Consider the following 21,250-nt stretch of genomic DNA (forward strand, 5'->3'; position numbering starts at 1 on the left):
CCTCAAATGATTATCCTGCCTCAGTCTTCCAAAATGCTGGGATTAGAGGCGTGAATCACCACACCCAGTGCCTCTCACTTTAAGGTAAAGCCTAGAAATAATTAAACTTTGTGAGGAAGGCATGTCAAAAGGCTGAAAGCCAGGCCTCTTTTGCCTAAGAGCCAAGTTGTGAATGCAAAGGAAAAGTTCCTGAAAGAAATTAAAAGTGCTACTCCAGTGAACACATGAATGATGCAAAAGTGAAGGAGCCTTATTGCTGATGGAGAGAAAGTTTGAGTGGTCCAGATAGAAGATCAAAGCAGCCACAACATTTCCTTAAGCCAAAACCTAATGCAGAGCAAGACCCTAACTCTCTTCAATTTTGTGAAGGCTAAAAGAAGTGAGAAAACTGCAGAAGAAGAGTTGGAAGCTAGCAGAGGTTGGTTCACGAGGTTGAAGGAAAGAAGTTGTCTCCATAATATAAAAGTACAAGGCGAAACAGCAAGTGCTGACGGAGAAGCTGCAGGAAGTTGTCCATACGATCTATCTAAGACAAAGAATGAAAGTGGTTAAACAACAGATTTTCAATGCAGACAAAACAGTTACGTTGGAAGAAGATGCCATCTAGACTTCCCTAGCTAGAGAGGAGAAGTCAGTGCCTGGCTTTCAAACTTCAAAGGACAGACGACTGTCTTGTTAAGGGCTAATGCAGCTTGTGACTTCTTGTTGAAGCCAGTGTTCATTTATCATTCTGAAAATGCTAGAGCTCTTAGAATTATGCTAAATCTACTCCGTCTGTGCTCTATAAATGAAACTACAAAACCTGGATGACAGCACATCTTTTTACAGCATGGTTTATGAAATATTTTAAGCCCATTGTTGAGGCATATCACTCAGAAAAAAGATACTTTTTGAAACATTACTGCTCATTGACAGTGTACCTGGTCACTCAAGAGCTCTGATGAAGGCCGGGAGCAGTGGCTTATGCCTGGAATCCCAGCACTTGGGAAGCTGAGGTGGGTGGATCACAAGGTCGGGAGTTTGAGACCAGCCTGACCAAAATGGTGAAATCTAATCTCTACTAAAAACACAAAAATTAGCTGGGTGCTGTGGTGCATGCCTGTAATTCCAGATATATTCAGGAGCCTGAGGCAGAAGAATCACTTGAACCCAGGAGATGGAGGTAGATGAAGAAACAAAAGGAGGAGAATATTGTTATCATTCCTCCAACACAACATCCATTCTACAGTCCATGAGTCAAGGAGGAATTTCAACTTTCAAGTGTTATTATAGGAGAAAAACCTCTCATAAGCTATAGCTGTCATAGATAGCAATTTCCTCTGATTCACCATTTTAGATACATTTAGAATATTCACAATCATGGGAAATGGTCAAAATATCAACATGAACGGGGGTTTGGAAGAAGTTAATGACAAACTTCATATATGACTTTGAGGGGTTAAATGCTTCAGTGGAGGAAGTAACTGCATATGTGATGGAAATAGCCAGAGAACTAGAGATAGAAGTGGAGCCTGAAGATGTAACTGAGTTGTTGCAATCTCATAATAAAACTGGAATGGATGACGAGTTGCTTCTTATGGATCAGCAAAGTGGTTTCTTGAGATGGAAACTACTCCTGGTGAAGATGCTGTGAACATTTTTGAAATGACAACAAAGGATTTAGACTATGACATCAACTTAGCTGATAAAGCAGTTGCAGGGTTTGAGAGGATTTACTTCAATTTTGAAAGAAGTTCTACCGTGGGTAAAATGCTATCCGTCAGTATCACATACTACAGAAAAATCCTTTGTGAAAGGAAGAGTCATTGGATGTAGCAAACTTCATTGTTATTTTCAGTAATTGCCACAGCCACCCCAACCTTCAGCAACCACCACCCTGATCAGTCAGCAGCCATCAACATTGAGGCAAAACCCTCCATCGGCAAAAGGGAAATGGGAAATGGTCAACTAACTGAAGATTTAAATGATCGTTAGCATTTTTAAAAAATCAGGTATTCTAAAAATTAAGGTATGCACATTTCTTTAGACATAAGGCACACTATACAGACTACAGTATACTCAATGAGTATACTGTAAATATACATTCAAGTGCATGTAAAGTTTGCGGAATATTCTGAATCCTTTGTAGTCACTTCAACAACGTTCACAGCATCTTCACCAGGAGTAGATTCCATCTCAAAAACCACTTTGCTAATCCATAAGAAGCAACTCCTCAGCCATTCAAGTTTTGTCATGAGATTGCAGCAATTCAGCCCCATCTTCAGGCTCCACTTTTAATTCTAGTTTTCTATGTATTCTCATTATATGTAAACATACTTTTTGCTGGGCACAGTGGCTCATGCCTGTAATCTCAACACTTTGGGAGGCCCAGGTGGGCCGATCATGAGGTCAAGAGATGAAGACCATCCTGGCCAACATGGTGAAACCCCATCTCTACCTTAAAATACAAAAATTAGCTGGGCATTGTGGCTCGTGCCTGTCGTCCCAGCTACTTGGGAGGCAGAAGCATTGCTTAAACCCAGGAGGCAGAGGTTGCTGTGAGCCGAGCTCAGACAACTGCACTCCAGCCTGGCACCTAGCGACAGAGTGAGACTCTGTCTCAAAAAAAAAAAAAAAACCATAATTTTTACATGCAATAGGAAATAAAAAATTAATGTGACTTGCTTTATTGCAATATTTGCTTTATTGCGGTGGTCTGGAACTGAATGCACAATATCTCCAAGGATGCCTTGTGTTGTTTTACACTGCTTTTCTGTGGCTAAGTTAGAAAGACTTTCAACATCACTTCTATGTCCAACAAATACACATACCATAAAATATTAATAAAACAAATATCTGTGCATGCAACCCAGTTCAACAAATAGAAGGTTATCTAACTGTTGAATGTGTGAATGCATTTTTTTTTCTCAGAGGTAATATTGTTTTGCTTTTCATGTTTATAATTTTTGTTACCTTTTTTGTCATAGTTTTGCCACATATATATGTAATACATATATATATGAAATTCCTAAATATATATTGCTTAGTTTTAGTGTAAATGATACCTATGTCCCTTCTTTTGTTACTTTATCATCGACGTTTATATATGTGAGTGCCTTCCATTTTAAGACATGTCATTGCATAAATATACCATAATGTATTATTTAGTTATCACATTAGATAAATAAAGTACCCAGATCTTCTGAAGTGCAACCAAGGGTAAAGGGGACTGTAAACAGGATATTGGAAAAGGAACTTATAAATTTTGGCCTTTGATCAGCTACAGAATGAGGATTGTAATGGTCATATTTTATATTGCCTTATGTATGTCATATGTATATGTAACCGATTACATTTTTACTTCATTTTTTTCTTTCCCCTGTTATTTTATATGGCATGGTTGGTAGTAGCTAAGTTTATAAATTAGACTACATAGTACTGGATATCTGCATGCCATTTCAAATAAAACTAGTGGAGGAACGAACTGTCAGGAATTGTGAAAGGTATGAGATTTACCCTACTTGTAAGGTACAGGTTAACTTCCACAGATGCTGATGGAAGACACAAGACTCCTGGGTCAGAGAAGAAAGACAGTTTATTACTCACCAATTTTAGTAGTCAGAGAATGAGCATTTTTGGTGTCAGTTCCCTGAGACAGAATTCCCAGGGAACTGGCAACTCAAACAGGGCCAAATGGCACCTGTTCATGCAGTGGGTTGTGTTATAGGAAAGGAACCCTGAGCTTAGTGAATCTTAATCTTTTATAGTGACCAGAAAGCATGCCTACTCTTTGCTCCAGAAGATACACTATTTATATCATCCAAGGTTGTTCATTTACGTACGTGTTCTCAAAAAGAATGAATATCAGAGATTAGAGACATTGTGTTAAATTCTGACTCCTACCATAGGCATATGACAAGGGAGTTTAGGTGCCTGTGAGGAAGTATTACTAATGTATACTTTGGTGCCAGGTGTATTCCTATCTACTGAGAACTTCTTCAGATAAGACATCGAAATATTTTAATATGTCATTTATAGTGAAAAATTGCAGCCCCAAAGCACATGTTGTATTTGGTTGTTATATCTCTTTAGTTTTTGTTGTTGTTGTTGTTTGTTTGTTTGTTTTAAGGAGTCTCACTCCATAGCCCAGGCTGGAGTGCAGTGGCATGATCTCAGCTAACTGCAACCTCTGCCTCCCGGGTACCAGTTCAAGCAATTATCCTGCCTCAGCCTCCCAAGTAGCTGGGATTACAGGCACATGCCACCATTCCCAGCTAATTTTTGTATTTTTAGTAGAGACGGGGTTTCACCATGTTGGCCAGGCTGGTATTGAACTTCTAATCTTGTGATCCACCTGCCTTGGCCCCCCAAAGTGCTTGGATTACAGGTATGAGCCACCACACCTGGCCTTCTTTATTATCTTTTAATCTGAAACTACCCCAAATCCCTTTTTAACATTTGTGACCTTGATACTTTGAATATTAAGGCCATTTATTTTGTAGAATATACTTCATTTTTAAAAAGTGTTTCCTCATGATTAAATTCAGGATTAGCACAGGGGATCTATGTGCTAATGGTCTTTTGATTGGAAGGGAAGGGAAAGGAAGAGCAAGGGAGGAGAAAGATGCAAGCATTCGTTTTATAAATTCTTATGGGTGGAGAATGCATTCCCTGAGACAAGGAGTTCTGGGAAAACTTCTATCCATAGAGTTTCTGAGATCTAGTTCTGATTTCTCTCATGACTGTGTGACCTTAGGCAAATTATTGACCTGGAAAATATTTTATAAAATGAAAACATATTAAGTTCTCAAGGTCATTAATAAAGAAATACATATGGAAAGTTCTTATAGCCAATATTAAACATGACATTTTTCATGAGCAAATAAGTCTCTCAGTGTCATAGATTATATAGAAACTCATTCATAAAAACTGTAACTACTTTGGTCAATTTTTATTACCTTAAAAAAAGGTAACAACTGTAGCCCACATATATAGCCTCCTTAGGAAATTTAGAATTGAATATAAACTGTTTATTAATTTTTTTCAGTCTACATATGTGTAACAATAAGCTTCATACTTACTTACCTTGCCTGATTTACTCAGATAAAATGAGCAGATGCACAGAGCTAAATTCTTACGTGCAGGAACATAAGATTGGTTTTATCTTCTCTGCTTTCAAGAGAAAAATAAAAGCTTAAGTACATGCAAGGTGAGGATAACACACTGTGGTTCTTATTGCTGGGAGTCAGTCTCAAGCCTGGGTTTTATTGGCAATTGAAATATTTTCACCCTACAAAAATATCCTGATCCAGGTTCCCTAAAAATAGTACTCTAGCTGTAGGCTGATAAAAATGCTGAGGCAAAAACTCAGCTCCCCTAACATCTTTTGAGTGCAGAATAATGCAATATTTAATTATGTCTAAAAATCCTACAAGGTTTAACTACTTTCAGAGACCAGTAAAAATGAGCCACATATATTTAAAAATGAAATATGGGTATTGTTTTAACCTTTGGAAGAAAAATGTATTGAAGTGAGTAAAATTCTCAACCACTAAGACTTTATTTCTCAGAAAAATATACAAAAAACACAACCACCACCAGGGAAATCTACTTGGGTGGAAATACTACTTCTGATCACACTTATTGACTCATAAAGACAGGAGTTTGAGTTTAGCCTTTTTGAGTTATAGCCCTCTGTTACTCTGCAGCTCTGTAGTGAGCTCATTGCCAGCAGATGGTAAAGCACTTTATGATCTTCAGAGATAACCAGCGAAGGAGATTCTACATTACCTCTCAGGAGTTTGTTCAGTATATTACACCCCTTGATGTCAGGAAACTATTCTTCATATTTAACTTAAGTCCCAGAAGCCAAAGTTTAGATCTGTTTCCTTTGGTTTCGTCCTCAGTGTAGATGGAGAACAGCTGGGAACCATCTGCATACTATTTCTTTGTAATTTAGATGGCTGAGGTCATTCCACAGTCTTCTCTTTACTGGATAATAATCCCATTCATTTAGCCTGTCTCCAAATCACCTATTTTCAAACCCTTAATCATTTTAATTCACATCTGAAAATTCTACATTTTTCATGTTTCTGATAAATGGTGTACAAGACACTTTGATATTTGTACCAGAGTTGAGAGTAATTTCTTTTCTCTGCTACATCTATGTCCATAAGAAATACTGTATCCACCTTTAAATAATATAATGTATTTCTAATATATCATTATCTGTATTCTTCATGCTGTTTTCTTTATAGCTAAGTCACACATTCTTCAACTTAAATATATGTATTTTCTTCTTCTTCTGTATTTGTGTCACTTTAGGAACATAGATCTTATTGTGAAATTGAATTAAACTGAATTCTATTTTTTTCTGACTAAGCCAAATACCCATTACACAGTGAGAATACCTTATTCTTTTATTTGAAGTCACCTATGATTTAAATTTATATGCTCTACATTCCATTCATGTGATTATCAAATATAGTATAAAAAAAGCAGCTTATTCAACACAGACCCTAGAAAATAGTTGGTTTCCATGTCAATGTTACCTTTGATGACTGATTCTTTTTCCTAAGAAAATATTTCTACTGAGCAGTAACATTAGCTAGGCAATCTTTATGGGCAACACACATACACGGTCCGTGGGTGGTGTCGATTTGCATGGCAGCTGCACTGAGCTTGTTCCTGTAGCATCATTTGCTTTGCCATTGTACACAGATCAGAACTGGCTCACTGTGAGCTTGCGTCACATGGCTCAGTGCGGTAGGCAGCATAGTTTGGTAGGCATATCTCACTCCTTCTTTTGCATGCCTCCAAACTATGGTTATAAGCTATCGCCACCAAAAAATTTTCCTATCCCCACAAAAAGCGATATGTGGAGAAAATTTGCTTACGGTCTTCACCAGAAACTGACTGAAAGAAGGGGCTGCCACAAACATGCTAAACTGTATTTTTTTGGGGTCATGATTTTCATTCCTGTAGTGATCCTAAACCAAGGTAAGATAAACTACATCTATTCTAACCAGTTCGGTCATTCTGGTCTCCAAAAAAGTTAGGCTTGTCTCGCAGGATGCTTTTTTCTCAGAGCCATGCTGTGTCTTATTTTAATATTCTGAAGGTGTTTTCCAGTTGATTTTCTAATTACTAAATTTAGCTATTTGGAAGGAAGCTTTAAAAAAAAAAAAGTTAGTGCAATGGCCCTCGACTGACAAAATTTACAGTTAATGAATAAATACTTAATAAGGATTGGCATGTAAAAAGCTAAGGCAATAAAGTCGATTCTTTTTTTTCTCTTTTTGAGACAGGGTCTCTCACTCTGTCACCCAGGCTGAAGTACAGTGGCATGATTTTGGTTCACTGCAGCCTCAACCTCCCAGGCTCAAATGATCCTCCCGCCTCGGTCCTCTGAGTAGCTGGGACTACAGACAGGGTCCTGCCACCATACCTGGATAGTTTTTGTATTTTTTATAGAAACTGGGTTATACCATGTTGCCCAGGATGGTCTCAAACTCCTGGATTAAAGTGATCCTCTCATCTTGCCCTCCCAGGTGCTGGGATTATAGGCATGAGACAGCATGTTCAGCCTAATAAATCAATTATTGATTTAAAAAAATTATACATACATATATATATATGTATATTTAACCTCATAGTATAAAACTTCCCAGTGTAGTTCTCTGTTCTCTTCCAAAAGATGACACACAGAAAATGTTCTATTTTAAATTGGTTGTGATGGTTCCTCATTGCTCTGAATAAAAAAATAGTTTGCATCTTTGTTCATTCAGAAATACATTTCCAAAAATTGACTTAAAGTAGTTTCCAATTTGAATATGTTTAAATTAAAAAAATAAAAACCAAAATTTGCTGTTAGAAGATTTTCATTAGACATGTGTCACTTGAACTTATACTTCCCTTATGAAATTGGAAATCATTCCTATTTGTAGTTTTCAAAATTATTTGCTTGCCTATTCCCTAAAGGATTTTTCATTCATTTATAAGACAAATATTTCTTATGCACCTGTATAGACAGGTGCTATTCTACGTTCTTGGAATACATCAGTAAACAAAATAAAACCAAGATCCTGCCTTCAAAAAGCTTACAGTCCAGTGAGAAGAAACAGAAAATAAGCAAAATAAATTAAATAGCATGTTAGAAAGTGATATTATGACAAAAGGAAAAAGTAGAATACGAAAAGGAAGTCAGGAATGCAAAGGCAGTGGGAGAGGGTTAGGTGGTTTGTAGTATTAATAAGATCTGAGAAATGCCTTAAAAGAGGGGAAGGGATGAGGCAAAAAGGGAAAAGACTATTCCAGATAAAGGGAACTGCCAATGCGAAGGCCCTAATGTGGAAGCTCACCTCTCCTGTTCAAGGGTGCTAATGTGCCTGCAGTGTGGTAAGGGACGGGAGGGCAGAAGAGGAGGTCAGAGAGGTACTGGGAGTCCAGTGATGAAGGACCCTGAGCGCCACTGTAAAGACTTTGGTTTTAACTCTGAGTAGAATGGAGGAGGGGGCCTTCGAGGGTTTCAAAGAGAGAAATAACATGATCTAAACTACATTTTGAAAGGATCATTCTGGTTGCTTTGTGAATAGACTGTATGGACACAAGGGTGGAAGTAGGAAGCGTATTGAATAATTCAAGTGAGAAATGACAATATCTCAGAAGAGACTGAGGAGAAGTGGTCTGATTATCAGTTCTTGTGAAGGTTGGTCACATGATTTCTAGATGCATTTGATGTGCAACATGAGAGAAAGAAAGTTGAAGGGATGACCAAGAGCTTTTATAAATGTGTATGTGTATGTATAAAATAAAATGTATAATAAGCCCGAAGTTCAAGAGAGTGGACTGGGCTGGAAATATACATTTGAGAGTCATTGGCAAATGGACTATGTTATTCAAGGCGATGAGATTGGATGAGATCATAAATGGATTGGCTGTTGAGAAGAGATCAAGGACTGAGCCATGTGGCAGGTCAACATATTCAGGTTGGATTGAAGAGGAAGAAAAAACTAAGGACCTGAGAAAGAGAGACCAGTGAGGCAGGAAGAAAACAAATAGTTCAGTCGAAAGGAAAATCTATTTTAGGGAGGAAAGATTAGTCAACCAAATTAAATCCTCTAGGACAAAATCGATCATTGGTTTTAGTAACTGTGATGTGATGAGTGAAAACATAATGAGTTAAAGAGAATGGGAGAAGAGGGCTGCGCACGTGGTGCAGGCCTGTAATCCCAGCACTCTGGGAGGCTGAGGCAGGTGGATCACCTGAGATCAGAAGTTCGAGACCAGCCTGGCCAACATAGCAAAACCCCGTCTCTACTAAAAATACAAAAATTTGCTGGGCGTGGTGTTGTATACCTATAATCGCAGCTACTTGGGAGGCTGAGGGAGGAGAATTACTTGAATCCAGGAGACTGGGAGACAGAGGTTGCAGTGAGCCAAGGTCACACCACTGCACTCCAGCCTGGGCAACAGAGTGAGACTCTGTCTAGAAAACAAAAAGGAATTAGGGAAAGGCAAGATGATTATTTTGAGGAATCTTGTTAGAAATGAGAGCAAAAAGGGATTGTACTTTTCTGAGGAAGTGAGATTAAGAGAATATTCTTAAAACAGGAAAAATGGGTGGCATCTCCCCTCCTGTTTGCCCTTGGATCTCCGGGTTTGATTTTTGCATTGACTTTAAACAGATGTAAGTATCTCCTTAACCTGTACCTGCTCTTTGGATTTACACTGTCGGAAGCTCTGACTGTGGCAGATGTTGTTACTTTCTATGATATATGTATTATTCTTCAAGCTTTCATACTGAGTTCTGCAGTAATTTTTAGTTTGACTGTGTATACTCTACAATCTAAGAGGGATTTCACCAAATTTGGAGCAGGGCTGTTTGCTCTTTTGTAGATTTTGTGCCTGTCAGGATTCTTGAAGTTATTTATTTATTTATTTATTTTATTGCATTTTAGGTTTGGGGGTACATGTGCAGAACATGCAAGACAGTTGCATAGGTACACACATGGCAGTGTGTTTTGCTTTCTTTCTCCCCTTCACCCACATTTGGCATTTCTCCCCAGGCTATCCCTCCCCACCTCTCCCTCCCACTGGCCCTCCCCATTTCCCCCCAATAGACCCCAGTGTTTAGTACTCTTCTCTCTGTGTCCATGCATTCTCATTTTTCATCACCCACCTATGAGTGAGAATATGCGGTGTTTCGTTTTCTGTTCTTGTGTCAGTTTGCTGAGGATGAAGTTATTTTTTTATAGTGAGACAATGGAGTTGGTCTTAGCGGCTGCAGAAGCCCTTCTTTTTTGTGGATTCATCATCTATGGCACACATCCACTGAGGCATAAACTGTCACTTGAAGAGTACCTATTAACTGCCATCAGCCTCTACTTGTATATAATCAATCTATTCCTGCACCTGTTCGGTTTCTGGAAGCAGTTAGTAAAAAGTAATTAAAGTATCTCAGCTCAATTGAAAAACAAAACAAAAAAATTTAATGAGAAAAAAGGATTAAAAAATGTAATTGTGTCTTTTAAGCAGTATATAGAAAGTGTTTCGTTAAGTAATAAAGTTTGAGACAATAATTAAATATGGTTAGAATCTTTATTTGTATCCTGTGTAATTCCAAGAGCTTTAAAATCTTACTATTCTTTATGATACCTCATCTCTAAATCCTTGATTTAGAAACTCAGTTAAGAGCTATAAAAATTCTGTTAAAAATGTTTTCTTTCTAAATTAGCCATGCACAGCTGTTCATTTGAAATTCAAAAATAATTTTATGACTAGATAAGAATTATCAGTTTACCTTTATCTAGTGATTTTATCTAAATTTTCCCTGAATTATTAAGTAATACTGATTTGGCTTTGATTCTAAAGTAGTAGTGTCTTTACCATTATAAACTGTAAATCTCTTTTTGCCTGGAGATTTCCATCTAATTTAAACGAAAAAGTATAAAAGATAAATTCCACAGAGAGTTATTCAGTATGTTAAAATTATATTAAAATGTTAATATTTTATTTTAAATTGTACTAAAATTAAAAGTCTGCCTGAAAGTCACATATTATGACAAAATTTGACATTATTTGTTTTTTGAAGTATAGATTTTATTTTGAATTTATAGAATGCTAATGTGGTTAGAGGACACCAAAGATACTGGGTCATCAGCCATAAAGTATATCTATTTCAAAATAAAAATATTTGGGGAAAAAAACAGGAAAAATGACAGCATGTTTTGATACTGACAGGAAATAATTGGTAGAGGGTGAAAACTGATGATGTAGAAAAGAGTGGGAATGCTATTCTCAGTTCTTTTCAATTTTTTTAAAGAGATGGGGTCTTGCTTTGTCACCCAGGCTGGAGTGCAGTGATGTAATCATAGCTCATTCTTCCCTGTTCTTGAGCAAGGAAAGGTTGAGACCTGTATCCATGTGGAGAAACTGGATTCTGATCAGACCACAATAGTTATCTTTACTAACAGGAGGGAAAACAGAAGATATGGTTGCATTTATTCGTGGATGAGTACCTGTGATGGTGAGAGACTGTGGAGATGTTGTAGTTATTGTAAATGACAAGGCCTACTCGATAATACTGGAAGTCGATGGCTGCAGTAGGAGGAAGAAAAAGATCACTGGAGGAGAGGCGTTCAAAAAACTGAATTTGCTGACTGGATAAAATAAGGTGCTGTGGTGACATGTCATGTTGTATACATTTCTGACATTCTGTTTGCTTTGTTTTCATTGCATCCCTTTTTTTTTTTTTTTTGAGACAGGGTCTTACTCTGTTGCCCAGGCTAAAGTGTAGTGGTGTGATTTCAGCTCACTGTAACCTCCACTTCTTAGGCTCAGGGGATCCTTCTGCCTTGGCCTTCTGAGTAGCCAGGACTACGGTCGTGTGCCACCACACCTAGGTAATTTTTGTAGACAAGATTTCATCACATTGCCCAGGTTGGTCTCAAACTCCTGGTCTCAAACGATCTGCCTGTGTCTGTCTCCCAAAGTGTTGAAATTACAGATGTGAACCACTGCACCTGGATGTTTACTTGCATTCTCTCTCAGATGAAACATATTTCTCTTACCCATAATTAGGGGAGAGAAAAGAAATTATCATTAAACAGAAACAGTCATCTGTCTTGCTGCTCCTACTCTATAATACGTCTAGATGCAGAATATTCCAGCACGGGCCAGAACACGCTATTTCTAACACTATGCACAGAAACATGTGTAAGAGAGGGCAATGCATAAAGTTCTACTGTGGATTTATGGTGACTTACTTAAATGAGGCTTCACTGACAGCAATATTTTGAACTTCTTCTATTCTGGCACTCCCAGAGATTTTCACACCCTGGCATAATGTTCATATTAAATTCAGGATGGCTGGGCTATTCACCTCACTTTTATATAGTGAAAGGGGGGGTGGGAGAGGAAAATTGGCATGATTCCTTGAACACAGTCATATTCTCAGGCAGATCAGTTTCAAGGAAGTGAACATATAAAAGCTGAGAAAAAGGAACTTGATTCCCTTAAAACTTTCCATGTTCACATTCCCCATGAGAAGTCTTCATGTGCCCTAGTTTGGAGACTGCTGATAAAGAGTTGAAAATGTCACACAATCTGGTTCATTAATATCCTGTCTGGAAGAAACCCTATCACAGCTCAAAATATTCAAGATGAATGTTTAGTTCAATTAATGTAGAGGGCAAATTGAAAAAAAAGCAGTTTGTAACTCTCCAGAAGGGAAGAAACATTCTTTTTCTAAACAAAGAACTTTTTCGAAATTTAGAGAACATTTCCATTTGGTACCCATTCTTATACTTTATGACACTATATGGCACTTGACTAGCTGGGACAGTAAATCTAGGGATGGCAATAAACCCTCCCACTGGAGTAGGACAGGCCCAAGTTCCATCTGTAGCAGGTGATGACACAGATTAAGTCTTGCAGAAAAGCCTGATAACAAAGGGTTTCAGTAGTCTTCAAACACAATTCAAGCAAACACCAGCAAAGGGGTTTGTATAAACTAAGGCACACGGATATTCTAGCAGGTTGGCGGAGCCCAGGACTGGGATTGAAGCAAAGTTATTTATAACATGAACCATGCAGATAATTGTTATCAGAGAAGTCTATCCAAGAGTAGCAGGGCTTTCAGTCAATAAAAACAACAACACGTGTAACCCAGCACAGTACATACTTCTGCAGCTATTAATAAGATATATTAGTAGTAGAAGGAAAGGATGATAAATGGGAAGCATTTCGGGAAGACCATTTGTTTCCATTGAAATAGGAATTTATTTACCTCCTAGGACACCTCTGTTCTCGGTCAGACCAACTCCTCCTCTGGTTGTGTTCTGGGAATGGGAATGTCTTAGTCTGTTCCTCATGCTATAATAAAATGCCTTAGACTGGGTAATTTATAAATAATAGGAATTTATTTTTCATAGGTCTAGAAGCTGGGAAGTCCAAGATCAAGGTGATGGCAGATCTGGTGTCTGGTAAGGGCTGACGGCCTGCTTACAGGATGGTCCCTCTCACTATGTTCTTACATGGTGAAAGACATGGAGGGTCACGTGGCTCTATGAAGCCTTTTATAAGGGCATTAATTCCATTCATTGTGATTTAATCACTCTCAAGAACACCTCACCCCTTAATACCACCACAGCAGAAATTGTTTCAATGTGGATTTCGAAGGGACATATACACTCAAACCATAGCTACTTGGTATCAAACCAATATTCTACTTTAGAGTAACTGACAGGAAACAGATAGTAGTAAGAGCTACCAGGAGTTCACCAATACTTTGATATTTTACTACTTTAAAGAATATCTTTAGAAATCATAGCATTACTAATACCTATATTTGCAAATAATTTTATTTATTCTGAATATAGGTAGCATTTAATGTTGAATATAGGCTTTTTACTTAGTTTTAAAACCTCTTATATATAGTCAGGTGCACTAGAGACTGGAAGTCACTATTCTAATCCAGTTCCTTCCCACCTTCATCTATTATCTTGCATCAAGAAGTCCTATTCTTCACTGGTCACTCTTGAGGTATGTCCTCTATATTAATGATTCTGAAACTGGGGGTTCCTGGGAGGGTTCAAGGAAACCATCTCTATATATTTTGAAATGTGGTAGTGAACACATGGGCTTATAAACTGGCAATTCCCAAAGCTGTGTGGAAATTTCCCTAAACTGAAGTTGTCATTTCAGGAAAGAGACAATATGAAATTTATGAAAATATAAGATTTTTGAAATGTTTAAAACTTGTGAATTAGAATGTTTTGTTAAGAGTTCCAAAGAAAAGTATACGTTACTCTGATGCTGGGACACCTTAAAAAGTAAGAATATAAATTGGTTTGAGTGATGTGATAAGTAAAAATTGGCATTTCTTTATTTTAAGCTATAGTCCCACAAAAATGTTTCTCTTTATAAAAAAGAACAAAAGTTATAAAGTACGGAGGAGAAAAACGATTACCAGAATGTTCTTGTCTTAAATCAAATCACCACCAGAGAGCTATAAAAGTTTCTTTTGTGCTTTCCCAAGCATTAGTAAGAATGTTTATGATTGGAAAAATTCATTTCCAAATATTTTTATGTACTTACTTTGCCATATGTTTGAAACTAGTCTTCTAACTGTCTCCCTGGATACCCCAGTGAGTTTACAACAGTGATTATTTCCAAAGGAATCTTGGAGAAATACAAGAAAATAACATTAATAAAACAATACATATGTGGTTTTCAAATGTGGACAGATTTAATATAAATTGAAGTGTTTAGTTTATTTTCCCTTTCATAAAACCTTAGGAACAATTTTAATTGTTAACTAGAGATCTAGTTAATTTTTAAATTTAAAATTTAAAAATTAACTAGAGATCACCTAATTATATGTGTTGGAATTAAGTTAGCATCAAGACACATATCGGACAGCCTAAAAAGTCTTTAAGCTCAATTTACGAATAGCCCTTACACAAGAAAAATTGCCAGGGCTGAGCACAGATTCTCATTTCCTTCCAGCTGCTGATCTTGAGACCTCACTTCCTCTTCTTCCTCCACCCCTGTTCCTTCCCTTATGCTAACTCAGATTCTTCACACCCATTTCCTCAATACTACTTCAGTGGAGAGTCTGTGGGAAGAGATGGCTAAGGGCAAGGAAGGAAGGGAAGATGACCCTCTGAAAGCTCTGCTTGTCCTTTCCATTCCACTACTGGGCTCATCTAATCTGCAGGGTCTCAGTACTAGTGTAGCATCTCCTGCCTCATCCAGAGCCTCCATCCTATCCAACTGCATCCCTTTCCCTCCAGCTCCAATGGCGAAGTGTTCAGGATGGCTTTCCTTTCTGGAAAAAGAAATGGCTGATGAACAATTTTGAATAGATAATCTTACTTTAATCTACTATCAACAGTACCTAAAAGCCAAGCCAACATTATCACTAAAGTGGTCTTGTATTTTCTTTCTTTCTTTCCCTCTCTCCCTCCCTCCCTCCCTTCCCTCTCTCTCTCTCTCTCTCTCTTCTTCCTTTCCACAATCCATGTTTATTTACTGACTTTTCATTAGTTTAAATCATTGAGAGGTACAGCATCACTCCGATTCTGTGTCCAATAGCCTTAGCAGGAAAGTTGCTTTGGAATTTGGCATGAACCATGCCACTGTTTCTGTAAGCCCGAGTTATGTTTCCCCAGATTACTCTGGTTTTGTTTGGTTTGCCATCGGGAGTCACTGTGTTGGTCTTTGCTTTGTATAAATAAGTATATCTCTGCTCAAATAGAATTCTGTTTCATCTCAGGTGTAAACACCTTCAATTTTAAGAACAGCGGTGTGCTCCCTTTGATTCCGAATGCGTATAGCCTGCAAAATGGCTTGGACTACAGCCTACCGGTCATAGTTCCTTTTAGAAGTCCTTTTCCCAGAAGGCCTCCACAGGAGCCAAGATAGCAGGAAGAGAAAAGTGGTCTTGTATTTTCTTATAGTGCATAAGTTAAAGAAGATAAGTAAGAGCTGGGCTTGGTGGCTCACGCCTGTAATCCCAGCACTTTGGGAGGTTGAGGTGGGCGAATCACGAGTTCAAGAGATCGAGACCATCCTGGCCAACATGGCAAAACCCTGTCTCTACTAAAAATACAAAAAGTAGCTGGGCATGGTGGCACTCGCCTGTAGTCCCAGCTACTCGGGAGGCTGAGGCAGGAGAATTGCTTAAACCCAGGAGGCAGAGGCTGCAGTGAGCCGAGATCATGCCACTGCACTCCAGCCTGGTGCCTGGCGACAAAGTGAGACTCTGTCTCAAAAAAAAAAAAAAAAGAAAAGAAAAAGAAGAGAAGAGAAGAAGATAAATAAGAGGCAAAGGAGGGAGTTTTCCATATCAAAATGGAGGGCACAACTGGTAAATTAGAGATGTAGATAGGTTAGCATGATCACTTCACATAAAATAAGGGATTGCTAAGTTTATTAGTGGAATCTCTCCTTCCTTCCTCCCTCTCTTCCTTCCTTTCATTTTTCTTTCTTTCCTTTCTTTTATTGTCTTAATTAATATTTATAGAGATCTACTATATACCAGGTACTGTGTTGTGTTCTAGGTTTACAAGGTTAAAAGGAAATATGCTGCATTGATCAGCACATTACAATTTTCAGCAGCTCAACACAATAATGGTTTATTTCTTGCTTATGTCCAGATCTTATTGTGCTGATTCAGAGCTTCTGGTCTCCTAGAAGTCCTTGGATACTTCTCACTTAGCAGGCTCATAAGTAAAAAGAGCACTTGAGCACTTGACGTTTTGTGGCCAGGCCCGTTAGTAGTGAGTGTGATTCACACTGTTGCACTAACGAAAACCTAGTTGTGTAGCTCTATCACAAGTGCAAGGGAGGCTGAGGAATGTAATCTTCTCATGTGATCAGGAAGAGGATATTAAATTAGTGAATATCTAGCCAGTATTTCCTACATATGTCCTTGTGGGATTTAAACCTAAATAATCATAAGACAATGCAAAGAATAGTTCTTGGTACCTACTAGGCATTCTCCAACAAAATTTGTTGGATGAAAAAGTGAGAGTGACTGGAGGATAGGGTGTAATGAGGTGAGATGGAGAAAAATAATAGGAGTTGTATAAGAAGTTGGATAGGTTTCCAGTCTTTTCCAGTGAGAGACCTTCTTAGAAATTTGTGTCAGACAATCTTCGTTGTCTTAACTCCTTTTTTCTTTTCTTTTTTTTTGTTTTTGTTTTTTGAGATGGAGTTTTGCTCTTGTTACCCAGACTGGAGTGCAATGGCATGATCTCGACTCACCGCAACCTCCACCTTCTGGGTTCAAGCAATTCTCCTGCCTCAGCCTCCCAAGTAGCTGGGACTACAGGCACGCACCACCATGCCCAGCTAATTTTTGTATTTTTAGTAGAGACAGGGTTTCATCTTGTTGACCAGGATGGTCTCAATCTCTTGACCTCGTGATCCACCTGCTTTGGCCTCCCAAAGTACTGGGATTATAGACGTGTGCCACCACGCCCGGCCAACTCCTTTTTTCATTACAAGCATTTTCAATGTGTCAAGTGCTGTTATAAACTCTTTCTATATATTTAACCCATGTCATCTTCACAACAACCTTATGAGATAAATGCTATTACTCCTATAATAAGAAAATTGAGGAGGACGATCCAAGAGGTGGAATAGGAACAGCTCTGGATTGCAGTTCCCAGAGAATATACAGAAGGTGAGTGATCACCACATTTCCAAATGAATTTTTACTGCCTACAGACCAGGAGATTCCCGGGCTGAGAAGCGCCACGAGTCTCCAGCGCTGCGGTTTCAGCAGCGTACTTAAACGTACTTGCCCAGCAGCTCTGAATAGAAAAATGGAGCTCATAGCTCAGTATTTGAGCTCCTGTAAGGGATAGACTATCTCCTGAGGCAGCTCCCCAACCCCCATACAACCAAAGAGACACCTCATAAAGGAGCTCAGGCTGACATTTGGCGAGTGTCCTTCTGGGACAAAGACAACAGAAGAAACTGGCAGCAACCCTTACTGTTCCACAGCCACTGCAGTTAATCACCGGACAAGCAGGGTCTGGAGTGGACCTCCAACAGTCCTACAGCAGGGGGGCCTGACTGTTAGAAAGAAAACTAAGAAACAGAAAGCAATAAGTAAATCAGCAACAAAAAGGACATCCACTCAGAGATCCCATCTGAAAATCGCCAACCAAAAAGACCACAGGTAGACAAATCCACAAAGATGGGAAGAAACCAGCGCAAAAAGGGTGAAAACACCCAAAACCAGAATGTCTCTCTTCCTCCAAGGGATCACAACTTCTCACCAGCAAGGGAACAAGGCTGGATGGAGAATGAGTCTGATGAATTGACAGAAACAGGCTTCAGAGGTAGGTAATAACAAATTTTCCTGAGCTAAAAGATCATGTTCTAACCCAATGCAAAAAAACTAAGAACCTTAAAAAAGGTTTGACAAAATGCAAATGAGAATAAACAGCTTAGAGAGGAACATAAATAAATTGATGGAGCTAAAAAACACAATATGAGAACTTCATGAAGCATACACAAGTTTCAACAGCTGAATCGACCAAGCAGAAGAAAGGATATCAGAGATAGAAGATCAACTCGATGAAATAAAATGAGAAGGCAAGATTAGAGAGAAAAGAGTAAAAGGAAATGAACAAAGCCTCCAAGAAATATGGGATTATGTGAAAATACCTAATCTATGTTTGATAGATGTAACTGAATGTGTCAGAGAGAATGAATCCTAGCTGGAAAACACTCTTCAGGATATTATCCAGGAGAACTTCCCCAATCTAGCAAGACAAGCCAACATTGAAGTCCAGGAAATACAGAGGACACCACAAAGATATTTCTTAAGAAGAGCAGCACCAAGGCATAATCATCAGATTCACCAGGGTTGAAATGAAGGAGAAAATGCTAAGTGCAGTAAGAGAGAAAGGTCGGGTTACCCAAAGGGGAGCCCATCAAACTCACAGTGGATCTCTCAGTAAAAATCCTATAAGCCAGAAGAGAGTGGGGGCCAATATTCAACATCCTAAAGAAAAGAACTTTCAACCTGGAATTTCATATCCAGCCAAACTAAGCTTCATAAGTGAAGGAGAAATAAAATCTTTTATGAACAAGCAATTGCTCAGGGATTTCATCACCACCAGGCCTGCTTTACAAGAGCTCCTGAAACAAGCACTAAACATAGAAAGGAACAAGCAGTACCAGCCACTCCAAGACATACCAAATGGTAAAGAGCATTGACACAATGAAGAAACTGCATCAACTAATGGGCAGAACAACCAGCTAGCATCAAAAAGTCAGGACCAAATTCACACATAACAATATTAACCCTAAATGTAAATGGGCTAAATGCCCCAACCAAAAGACACAGACTGGCAAATTGGATAAAAAGTCAAAACCCATTAGTGTGCTGTATTCAGGAAACCCATCTCACATGCAAGGATACACATAGGCTCAATTTCAGGGGGAGGATCCAAGATGGTGGATTAGACACAACTCCAGTGCACAACACCCAGCAAAAGAGATGCAGAAACCCAGAGATCTCCTAGCTCCAACTGAGGTACCAGCTACATTTCAATGGGTCTGGTCTGAGGGTAAGCAAAGCCTACTCAGGGCAGACCGAGGCAGGGAGGGGTGCTGCTTCACCCAGAAAGTGCATCTGACTGGCGAGTCACAAAACCTTAGCAATATACACAACAGGGGATCTCTGCCAGTCAAGCTCTGGGAATTGTAAGTGCAGAGTTGAGTAAGAGTCTGCAGACAGAGCTATTGCCCCCTCCCCCTGCCTGGAGAGAGAGGGAGCTGTAAGCAGGAGCAGCTTGGTGGCCCCTACCCCATGACCAGAGAGAGAGAAAGCTGAAAGTGGGAGACTGCTGGGTGGTGCAGCTGGGAAGGTCCCTAACCTCCCCTACAAACCCCAGAGGGCTGAAGCTTTGACTCTAGTGGGTTGTGTAGCCTGTGCCACAGTCTGAGATGAACCCTGAATGATCCAGCCCAGTGGAGGAAGGGCACAACCCACCACTAGAGGGGTGGGTCTGGGCTACATGTTTTAACCAAAAACACAGGAAGCCTACAGAGCAACAGGACGGCATTCTTGACAACCCAGCAGCGCCTACAGTTCAGCAGAAGAAGTGGGCCTAATCTCCCAGCATAAACAAAAAAGACACAGGAAGCTTCCCTAGTAAACTGAAGGAGTCCCTAGAAACCCAGTAGTGCCCCCACAGGCAGACAAGCGAACTCGTCAAGCAGCTCTCTGACACCACAGCCAGGTAAATCCACAAAGATGGGAAAAAAACAGCACAAAAAAGGTGAAACCATCAAAGACCAGAACACCTCTTCTCCTTCAAAGGACCACGACTCCTCAACAACACAGGATCACAACTTGACTGAGAAAAAATGCGAAGAATTGACAGAAACAGGATTCAGAAGGTGGATAATAACAAACTTTTCAGAGCTAAAGGAACACATTCTAACTCAATGCAAAGAAACCAAAAACCTTGAAAAAATGTTAGACGAAATGCTAACTAGAATAACCAGCTTAGAGAAGAACATAAATGACTTCAGGGAGTTGAAGAACATAGCATGAGAACTACGTGAAGCAAACACAAGTTTTAATAGCCTAATTGATTAAGCAGAAGAAAGGATATCAGATATTGAAGATCAACTCAATGAAATAAAAAGAGCAGGCAATACAAGAGAAAAAAGAGTGAAAAGAAATGAACAAAGCCTCCAAGAAATATGGGATTATGTGAAAAAATCTAATCTATGCTTGATCAGTGTACCTGAATATGATGGGGAGAATGAATCCAAGCTGGAAAACACACTACAGAATATTATCCAGGAGAGCTTCCCAAGCCTAGCAAGGCAGTCCAACATTCAAATTCAAGAAATACAGAGAATTCCACAAAGATGTTCCTCAAGAAGAGCAACCCCAAGGCACATAATTGTCAGATTCACCAGGGTTGAAATGAAGGAGAAAATACTAAGGGCAGCCAGAGAGAAAGGTCAGGTCACCCACAGAGGGAAGCCAATCAGACTTGCAGCAGATCTCTCTGCAGAAACTCTACAAGCCAGAACAGAGTGGGGCCAATATTCAACATCCTTAAAGAAAAGAACTTTCAACCCAGCATATCATATCCAGCCAAACTAAGCTTTGTAAGTAAAGGAGAAAGAAAATCCTTTATAGACAAGCAATTATTGGAGAGATTTTGTCACCACCAGACCTGCCCTACAAGAGCTCATGACAGAAACACTAAGCATGGAAAGGAACAAG

General features: G+C 39.0%; 1 pseudogene; it reads left to right on the top strand.

Moving 5' to 3' along the window:
* The window catches only part of LOC100404003 (protein lifeguard 4-like), a 60,025-nt pseudogene extending 49,598 nt beyond the window's left edge, over positions 1 to 10,427 (top strand).
* Positions 10,428 to 21,250: the final 10,823 nt, after the last annotated feature.

The sequence above is a fragment of the Callithrix jacchus genome, chromosome 3, assembly GCF_049354715.1.
Source record: "Callithrix jacchus isolate 240 chromosome 3, calJac240_pri, whole genome shotgun sequence".
Taxonomy (NCBI): domain Eukaryota; kingdom Metazoa; phylum Chordata; class Mammalia; order Primates; family Cebidae; genus Callithrix; species Callithrix jacchus.